This window comes from Malus domestica, chromosome 06, assembly GCF_042453785.1.
Source record: "Malus domestica chromosome 06, GDT2T_hap1".
NCBI lineage: Eukaryota > Viridiplantae > Streptophyta > Magnoliopsida > Rosales > Rosaceae > Malus > Malus domestica.
The window spans coordinates 8,464,480-8,474,508 of record NC_091666.1 but is presented as its reverse complement, the minus strand read 5'-3'; the positions used below and the strand labels follow the sequence as shown (position 1 = coordinate 8,474,508).

At 37.4% G+C, this 10,029-nt stretch overlaps 1 long non-coding RNA gene across 1 annotated transcript; it reads right to left on the bottom strand.

The window, feature by feature from the left end:
* Positions 1-3,994: 3,994 nt before the first annotated feature.
* LOC139197259 (uncharacterized) lies at positions 3,995-5,820 on the bottom strand. The gene is made up of 3 exons (XR_011582497.1): positions 5,750-5,820; positions 4,987-5,045; positions 3,995-4,112 (listed from the first exon to the last, which is right to left on the bottom strand). It is a non-coding gene; the product is annotated as an uncharacterized lncRNA (long non-coding RNA).
* Positions 5,821-10,029: the final 4,209 nt, after the last annotated feature.

Genomic DNA, 10,029 nt, shown 5'->3' with positions numbered 1-10,029 from the left:
GTCTTGTACCTCTTGGTTTCGCTATTCAACTGGAATTGATGCTTGTTAATTATAACATAGTTTGCCTCTCTTTTTTCTTTTTTCTTTTTTTTTGTTTGGGGTGGAATAATTTTGCCCATTTTCTTGATTCCTTTGAGCATTTAGCTATTTCCGTAAGGTTGTATCGAAAACTTCTCGGTTATGTAGCGTGATTTGCGAGGAAAGATAGGAAGATTGATGATTTAATAAAGAAAATACATTTGGCTTTAGGTAGAGGCTGGATAGAGCGATAAACAGTCGCTTGTAGATGACCCCAATATGTTGGGATGAATCTAGTTGCGCTGAGTGTAAAGATAGTGAATGTGCTTACCCACTATTAGTTTCACCAATACACTTGCTTGTGGTAATGTCCTCCGGTTTCGGTTTGATTGACTGGTGGACTGATTGAGTATCCTGTATGTTCTAGTACCTAGTTATGTTGACTTATCCAGAAGAAATTTTCAGTGGTAGTGGCATTCAGCAATTCTAGTCTAGTTTTTGGTTCACTTTCATGTTCTTCGTTTTGGTCTGACTGGTCCAAGTGTTTCGAACAAGTTGAATTGATGTGTAGCGTGATTTGTGAGGAAAGATAGGAAGATTGATGATCTAATGAAGACAATACAGTTTGCTTTAGGTGAAGGCTGGATAGAGCGATAAAAGTCGCTTGTAGATGACCCTGATATATTGGGATGAATCAAGTTGAGCTGAGTGTAAAGATAGTGAACGTGCTTACGGTAATGTCCACCTATTAGTTTCACCAATACACTTGCTTGTGGTAATGTCCTCCTATTAGTTTCACCAATACACTTGCTTGTGGTAATGTCCTCTTGTTTCGGTTTGATTTACTGGTGGACTGATTGAGTATCCTATATGTTCTAGTACCTAGTTATGTTGACTTATCCAGATGGAATTTTCGGTGTTAGGGGCATTCGGCAATTCTAGTCTAATTTTTGGTTTGCTTTCATGTTCTTGGTTTTGGTCTCACTAGGGTGAATTGTCCTTGTGCAAAGATGCATATTATGGTGTTTATCGTTTTGAAGTTGTCTATTTCTGTGATGATGTTAATCTTTTTTGCAGCAAGTCGTGTTCTAATATGAATCGATAGTTTACTTAGTCGTAGTAAATCCAAATTATGATGTGTTAGTATTTATTAACTTGAAGGTTTAAATCCGTTAACATGCATGAGCTATGCAATTAAAGAAAGTTTTCTCTTCAATGGCAAAGATACTAAAGTGAAACCCTATACGCATGTGCTGTTCTTTGAATCCTATTTAGAGTCTATATTACAGAGTTGTCTGCATGCATACACAGCAAGCATCTACTCTGAAAACTAGCTACTAATTGAATTCCAACGTGAGAAAATATAATCTTAATCAACCAATCTGGTTCATTGACACATTCTGACCCGGATATTCAGTGAGTATTGAACTTGATGAGTGCTGACCATCATCCGAATAGGTGACGAAGCTATGATGTGCATGGAGTCATAACTAAAATTTTCAATTGAGAAAAGTGAGATAAGCCCAAAATAAACACCTGCAAGTTACCAAATTTTTCAACACAACCCCGAAGGGCCATACTCGATAGGTCTTCGACCCTCTATTACATGCACGATAATATGTTAAGAGCACGGTTGACTAATACCAATTCAACAGGTAAAACTGAGTAGATATCCTACTCGGTAAGAATATGCCAGAGCCTATGAGGGTGTGTCGACGTCGAATATGCTTATAACAATTGCCACTTATTCCAGTTGTTTAAGCGTTATTAGCATACAATCTCATATACTAGCCGTAACTAGTGTAAGTTGAAATATAACTATGTAGTTACTGATTTATCTAGAAGTAATGACAAGCTAAGAGCATATAATCATACACTGGAAGCTGACAAGCTAAATATATAGCATACACATGCAAGTTGGATCCCCAGTATGGACAAACTGAATATATATCATACACGTGTAAGTTGGATGTCATGACCTTACTATGGACAAGCTGGATATATAATACATGTGTAAGCTGATGCTGTGTTTAAAAGATCCAAGAAATTGTCAATATTTTTCAAAATCCAAAAAAATTAAGGATTTATATAGAAAGGGAGGGTGAAATGCAAACTTCACTCCATATTGGCGAGGTACAGGAAAATCAATGAATATTGGCGATATTTTCAGACTCACTACATAAATTTTGATCGAACCCATTGCAGATTTCGAACTTTTGAATTTTTATGGAGATATTTCTATCTTATTTCGATTAAATCTGAATGAGTTGATATACTCACTCCATTGAAAAGTTTCGTAATTTTCGTTGAAGGCACTAATATGTTAGCAATATCGATATTTCCATAAATTTGTATATCGATACTTCCACTTAAGTCAATATTACATTGACTGGATATAGATCATACACGTGTAAGCTGGATGTCTTGTTCGTAGTATGGACAAGCTAAATATATATCATACACGCGTAAGCTAAATGTCATATCAATAATATGAACAAGCTGAATATAAATTGGACAAGGATTGTCTGCCCTCCCACTTCCGGTGCCCTCCCGTGCCCTCTCGTGCCCTCCTATTTTGTGTGGTCACGGTTAAACCACGTCAACATTTTATATTGTTTTTTTATAGAGATAATAAGATTAAAATGAACAGTAATATAAAATATTGACGTGAACATGAATGAATGCCATGTTCACTAGCCATAAATAATGTAAGCTGAAACATACGATTATGCACTCACACCTCCATACGTAACTGAAATCTTAATTAGCTAAGCATGTTTGATACATAAGACATTTCTGAAATCAAATCCATTCACACCTTCACCTTGCTCCCCCCCTAAGAAGCTTATCCTTGTCAATCTAGTCTGTACCTAGACCAAAATGATGTGGTAGAAACTAACACACAAATTAAATCCTATAAATTATGCAATCGTAGTACGAGTAAGTAGGGATTGTTCTATTCCGGGGATTAGAAGGGATGCTAATCAACAAAAATTAAACTTAATAAGCTGAAATCTAAGTTAAACTAACAACAAAACAATGACTGGGGGGATTTTGGACGAATTTAATTAAAACAACAGTAAATAGCAGCAAGTAAATTAAGTTGTTAATGAAATATGGATGAAATGATAACTAGAGGATTCTTCTCCACACATTAATCATATGTATACAAATCGATTTCCAATTATTCTTTCCATAAACCATGAATGACAAAGCCCCAAATTAACTGTGTACAAAACTAATTAACCCTTAAATTTTCTTAAGTTCATTGAATTGGACTCAACGACGCAACCAAATTATTCTTCTCAAGTTCCCTAACTATGAAAAGCATGATGGAGATACATCTTGAAGATCATTACGTTCTGTGAAAATCATAAGCATTGACAAAACATTCGTAACTATGAAAAGCATGATACTCCTACCAAGGATTTACTTAACTCAATCATAACTAGTGACTTTTACTACTTGCAAATATAAGTCCATAACAATTAGGTGGAATTCCCTTATATTCTAGCATCAAATCCCTGCATGCAAACTAAGTATGCATCCTTAAACATACAAGAATAAGTTTTCTATAAAGCAGATAAGTAAACCACATTCATGTTTTATGAAGCAATAATTGGATGTAATCAATTTATATAGAACATATGATCATGGCTTCGAATTTACCTCTAGCTAAAAAGAAACTTAGTTGCACATGTTCATTAGATTTGAAAAACAATATAAAATAAACATTGAAACTTAAAACAAAGAGAGAAAGATCTCTTAAAATTCTAGCAACTTCAATGGATGAATGGTAGGCACCCCTCAAACGTTGCAGGACACGACAAGGGTTTTCTTTAGAGTGAATGAAAAGAGAGGAAAAATAGATCCTCCAAATTGTGTAATTCGTCCAGAATAAAAAGTGACACACCCCGTCCCGAAGGAGGGCATGCTGGCCGTCACGTGAGAGTGACGTAACCATTTGCACAGTACGGAAGCTTTAATTATACAATTTATAAGTTGATACACCCGAAGGTGAGTCCTAATTTTGTCCAATCTGTCAGAACACCGTCGAATTCCTCGTAGTCACCACACCTTTGTGATTCCTGAACCTGGAGGGGCGCAAAACCAAAATTGAGTGGGTCAGTAAAACAAATCTTTTCAAATCCAACTTTTCATCAAAACATTGTAACCCCTCTCCGTAAAACTTGTATACTTTCCCAGAAATGTAAAATATAAATATACATATATATTCTCAATACTTCAATTCATTAACTCAACATTTTTCAGTACAAATATGCCATGCCATGTCTAATTCAACAGTTAAGTATGGATGCATCAACAATAATCATATCAGGTGCAAGGAAGTAATCAAACGGAGGCCCTCTAATAGCCCTGCCCGGTTGAACCTAGAGCTCAAAATCTATCACTCTCACTCTGCCGGAGTCACCTCTGTGACCTGTCCGGCCTTCTGCACACAAGTTACGCTCTAGTGCTTTCTCATCAATCATCTGTGCACATAATCTAAGGTCACCCACCAGTCGAAATCTCACTAACACTCTACGACTGGCCCGTCGCACCCACTCCGCGTGGACTGTGCGACCAGCATCTACTTGGATCCAAGGCGAGCGTGCGATGCGGTGAATACTATAAGCACTAAACCATGGTGCAGGATTTGAGCTCAATATATATCAACATCATCATAACAGTATTTAAATACTCACCTGATACTCACCTGTGCGTCCGCCGCACCATTCATTCATATGCATCATATAACAATTCATATCATTTGATTCATATCATTTCATGCATGGCAATTCAATTTACATTTCCATATATATTTCATATACTTCTATACATGACCTTTCAATTCACGTTTTCATATAATTCTATATACCTTTCATTTAAAACATAATTTCATTCTAATTCAATTTCTGGGAAAACGTCAAGTATATATATATACGGAAAAAAAAACTGCCCACTCACCTGGAGTTCGTCCAACAACTCCCTAGCACCACACATCAAGGCGTCATGACGATCGCCGCCTAGAACAGTAATCAAATCCAACCTTAGAATTCATATCGATAGAATATATAACTTATATAAAATACGTCACTACGTAGTTCGATCCACACTCAGATTTTAAATCCATAACTTCCAGAGGTCCACAATATATCTCTAGGATAACATCCTAAAATTTCATTACCATCCAACGGTCGGATCTCCGTCAATTTCCAAAACTAAGTGACGGTTTACATTTCATTTTATGAACTTACAACTCCAATTCCGGAAGATCCGTAACTCGGATTCCCAATCCGTAAGTTCCAATAATCCTCAAATATTACGTATTGCAACGTATCAAAGTTTGGTGATGATCCAACGGTCGGATCATCAATTCACATTTTCACCTAATGCGAAACTATAAAACGTTATTCGAACACCTAACCAACAATCCTTAATAACTTTCTCATACGGTGGTCAATTTGGGTATATGAATATACCACAGTGATCTACTCGACGTCACGGACGTTGACATATTTTTAAAATAATTTTTTACTGTAGCACGTGCCCCCACGCGCCAAGGAAGGCCACCTACGCGCCCCCACGCGCACCTTCTTCTTCCTTGGGTCGCCGGACTGGTTTTTCCGGCGGCCGTTTTTCAAATTGCCATAACTTTGTCATTTCTCAACGAAATCAAGTGATTCAAAAACGAAAGTTGTAGCCCTTGAAGAGATAAAGAGAATGGTACCTTGCAAAACACCTAGTTCGCCGTGGTTGGGCCGGAAACGGCCTCGAAAGCCTCGGAGGTCGCCGGAAACTGGGTAAGATTCAAATGAGTATAACTTCTTCAATACTCAACGAAATTGAGTGAAAAAAAGGAAAGTTGTAGTACTTGACGAGACGAAGAGATTTATACCTACCTCGACTCCTAACGCACCGGAGATTCGCCGGAAAAAGCCTCGAAAGCTCCGGCCAAACTTTGAACTTGTCGATCTCCGTGTTCTTACGTCAAAAAACTCCCAACGAAGCACTCCGAGCTTCCTTGGGACCTCACTAAGCTCGCTGTGATCTTGTTTTAGCCTAAATCGTAACCATTTAAAAGATCATGAACAGTACATAAACACGGGACCTTAAAAACTAGGGTTTTCCCGAAGTAGAACTTACCTGAAATGGATACCATCGTGCTCATGAAGTCTTCAGGGTTCCAATGGTGGTCTTAGATTCGTCGTTGGTATAGATTTAGGGTGGTTTTGTGGTGGTCCGTGTGAGCTCGAAGGAGAGGGAGAGAGAACTGAGAGTTTCGTGAGCGAGGAGAGAGAGAGACAGGGTACGGGAAAGAGGGAGGGATTTGAGGTGTGTGGTCCTACCCAACCCCAAATCACAAAATTCCATCTTCAAATAACTTAGGAACATATATTTCACCAATATATAATTCACATATCTTAATCACGTTTAAGGGCAATTCCGTCAATTTACAATCATGAGTGTAAAACTTTGGGACGGGCTGTGACAAAAAGTGCATGTGAAAGTGGCTAAAAGGTAAGTTTTTATGGGGTAAAAGAGGCTGCAAGATATTCCAAAGTGATCCTAGCAACTTAGCCTTTATTTTGCATGTTTTTGCCTTATTTGGCACCTCCAAATCAAGCTAGATATCCCAATTCCTTTCCCATTATGTTCTTGGTCTTCTAACAAGCCATATTCATCATGGATTCTTTATTTGGACTTCAAAACAAGTAACAACTTTATTTGAGCTCCAGAACAAACCACTAAACTTCTCTCCAACTAGGATTCCTCATTATTGTGTAATTCCTTGCCTTCCAAAAATGTCCAGCCCATATGCTATCCACGCATGCTATCCAATCCATGTCCAAAACTGCTCCAAATTGCTCCATTTGACTATTTATTGTCATCTTTACCAACTAGACCTACAATAATACAAAAAGAACTTAAATTACTATAATAAATGGAAATTAACTAAAGTAAATGCAAAGAAAGAAGATAACAAAGTCGTATAAATATGCTCCTATCAAATTCCCCCACACTTAACTTTTGCTAGTCCTCGAGCAAAACAAAGAAAATGTAACATCCCACATCACCCAGGGGCGAGGATCCTGTAAGCCTTATATGTATATTCCCATTTCTACCTAGCACGAGGCCTTTTGGAAGCTCACTGGCTTTGAGTTTTATCGGAACTTCGAAGTTAAGCGAGTTCGCGCGAGAGCAATCCCATGATGGGTGACCCACTAGGAAGTTCTCGTGTGAGTTCCCAGAAACAAAACCGTGAGGGCGTGGTCGGGGCCCAAAGCGGACAATATTGTGCTACGGCGGAGTCGAGCCCGGGATGTGGTGGGGGCCAGGGCCGGGATGTGACAGAAAAAGAAACAAAACCTAAACCTTCCAACAATTGCCTCAAGGATTTTCAATGAAACATGACATGTTAAAAATCACTTCTCACATAGATTTTAGCCTTCCTTACTCTTAAGCTTATATTTAACCATAGTAACCACTCACTAGCTCGCATTTAATCAATTAAAACAACATTTGAAGGTAGTAACATGCCTTAGATAATTCACTCAATTCCTTACCGGATATACTCTCTATTTTCACACAAATTTTTTGACTACTCTACCTATACTAAGTATACGTGAGAAGATTGATGTAAACATGTAGACTAGCACTCACATATGTTATAACAAAGAAGGCACTTTCTGGAATTATTAATACAAACATGTATATGATCTCATGAATGGAGTGCCAATACTTAGAAGTGAGAACCAGGAATTCCATATGCTCGTACCAATTTCAAACTCCACATATTGAAACACACAACAATCAAGATAAAAGTCTAAGGATTGTAACAGGGCTAAGGTATTGGCTAATAAAGAAAGGTTAAGGATAAACAAAGGTTTTTAAAGTGATAGTAGGCAAAGTAATGAAATCAACACTTAGAAGGCAACTTTTGATTGCAGCACCCAACTATAAAAAAAAAAAAACAAAACAAGAAAAAAAAGAAAAAAAAGAAGGGAGATTCATACAAACTTTAGGGTCAGATTCACATTTTGGGAGCCTTCTTCAACAACCAACACTTATGAACTCATTCTCACTTCTTTTCAACTTTTATTTCCTTTTTCAACGTTTTTCTTCTTCTTCTTCTTTTTTTTTTTTTTTTTGAAACATAAAACATAAACACTACTTCACTGGATTCAAAAGAACAAATCATTCCCCCAACACTTGTTTTTAGAAAATCGTAGATCAAAAGGAATTCCCAATAAGTCATGCTCACTATTATTTAAGAACAAGGGTATGGATATTCCTATACTAGGCTAGGTAGGGATAATGCATGCTAATAAGGAAAATAGGCTAAATAAGGCTCAAAAAAGGGTTAAACCTACAATACATATGTAAGGGATAAGGCTTTTTGGCTCTGGTGGTAACTAAGTACCTTCATCTTGTTATTTGTTATGTAATCAATTTTATGCTTTGAACGAAACCGGCATGAGTTCTAGTATTTGAAACTAAACTGATGAAAAAGCATTCTAAGTAGAAACCAAGCAAAGAAATAATGAGATCATGCAACAACTTTAGAAAACAAGAATATCACAGATTAATAACTCTCCAAACAAAGAATAGGCTCAAGTCTCACAGGGTTGTAGCGTTAGTTTGAGTTTCTTCCTTCAAGCATGTTACAAAAACTGATTTTTTTTCTTTGTAATTACATGTGAATTCATAAATGACAACTACAATTAAGTATTAACCAAAGATCATATCAAACTTCCATCCATGTTTGTAACTTTGTTTAACAGTCATGCAATTAAAAACCAAATCCTCATTATTGTGTTGGAAGGTACCCTAAGACACAAACAAGTAACAAAAATGACTATTTTTTGTTTTTTCTCAAACTTTTTTTATTTTTTTTTCAAATTTTGTTTTTATGACACACAATAAAACACTTTAAAATAGTGCATAACAACATTAGTAGTGATAGGTGGTAAAATTTGAAGATAAGTCATGAAAAGCATTCTGTTTACCCTCCCTCCCACTTAAACCAAACATTGTCCTCAATGTTTCAAAAATAAAAAATAACTAGCAAACAAGACAATCATGGCAAAGTAAAAACAATAAAGAGAAGGGTAAAAGAGAGCAAATCTGGTTGTAGGAGCCAGAAATTCCATTGTCTTTTTATTTGAACACATGGGTTGCCTCCTAAGAAGCACTTGCTTTAACGTCTTTTAGGCCGACGATACCTCCATTTAAGCTTCACTATGGCTGCAGCATGGAGGGATACATCCTCCATGAAATGCTCTTTAAAACTTCCATGCATTGGATCTATGAATGGAAGGGGATAATGATCCTTCCTGATTGTGGCGTTGAGCTTCTGTTGACCCTAAAAACTACCAAGCCTACATGGCGCGCATGCCGAGTAACTAATGAGCTAACTACGTCTTTCAGTTGTATGCGGGGCGTGCCAACTCATCGGCCAAGTTCTGCCAGGGAGTAAAACATGTTGATGTTGTGTTACTGACTTCTCGATCTTGCGACTGTGGCCGAGGAAGGAACACGTCTCGGCCTTCAGGTTCTAGAGCCTGAAGACAAGGCTACTAGTTTTACAAAGTTCACGAATTGTTGGTGCAGGGTTCGGTCATGGTGATTATATTCGTAAGAGTATAAGCATGCCGAACTGGCACTAAATTATACGGACAAAAATACTCAAAAGAGATGTATGTCTTGATGGTGAATGTAGTTTGGCCGTCAGAATGCCAAACTCTAAAACTTACTTGTGAATATCTAATCATAAACAACTAGGTGTTCAATATGCCGAGCCCAGTAACTTGTAACACCTCACTCCGCCGAGAAGGCTAATGAGATGACCTCTACCAACAAAGACTCGAAAAATCCTTGTTGGCCAAGACTTGGATAGGTAATCAGTTGGTTGAGAAGTAGTGCTGTTTATCTAAACTGAAGGTGCCCCTTGAATGGCTGATTCTACGGCTCTAGTGCTGTTTATCCAAACTGAAGATGTCGTCGGTT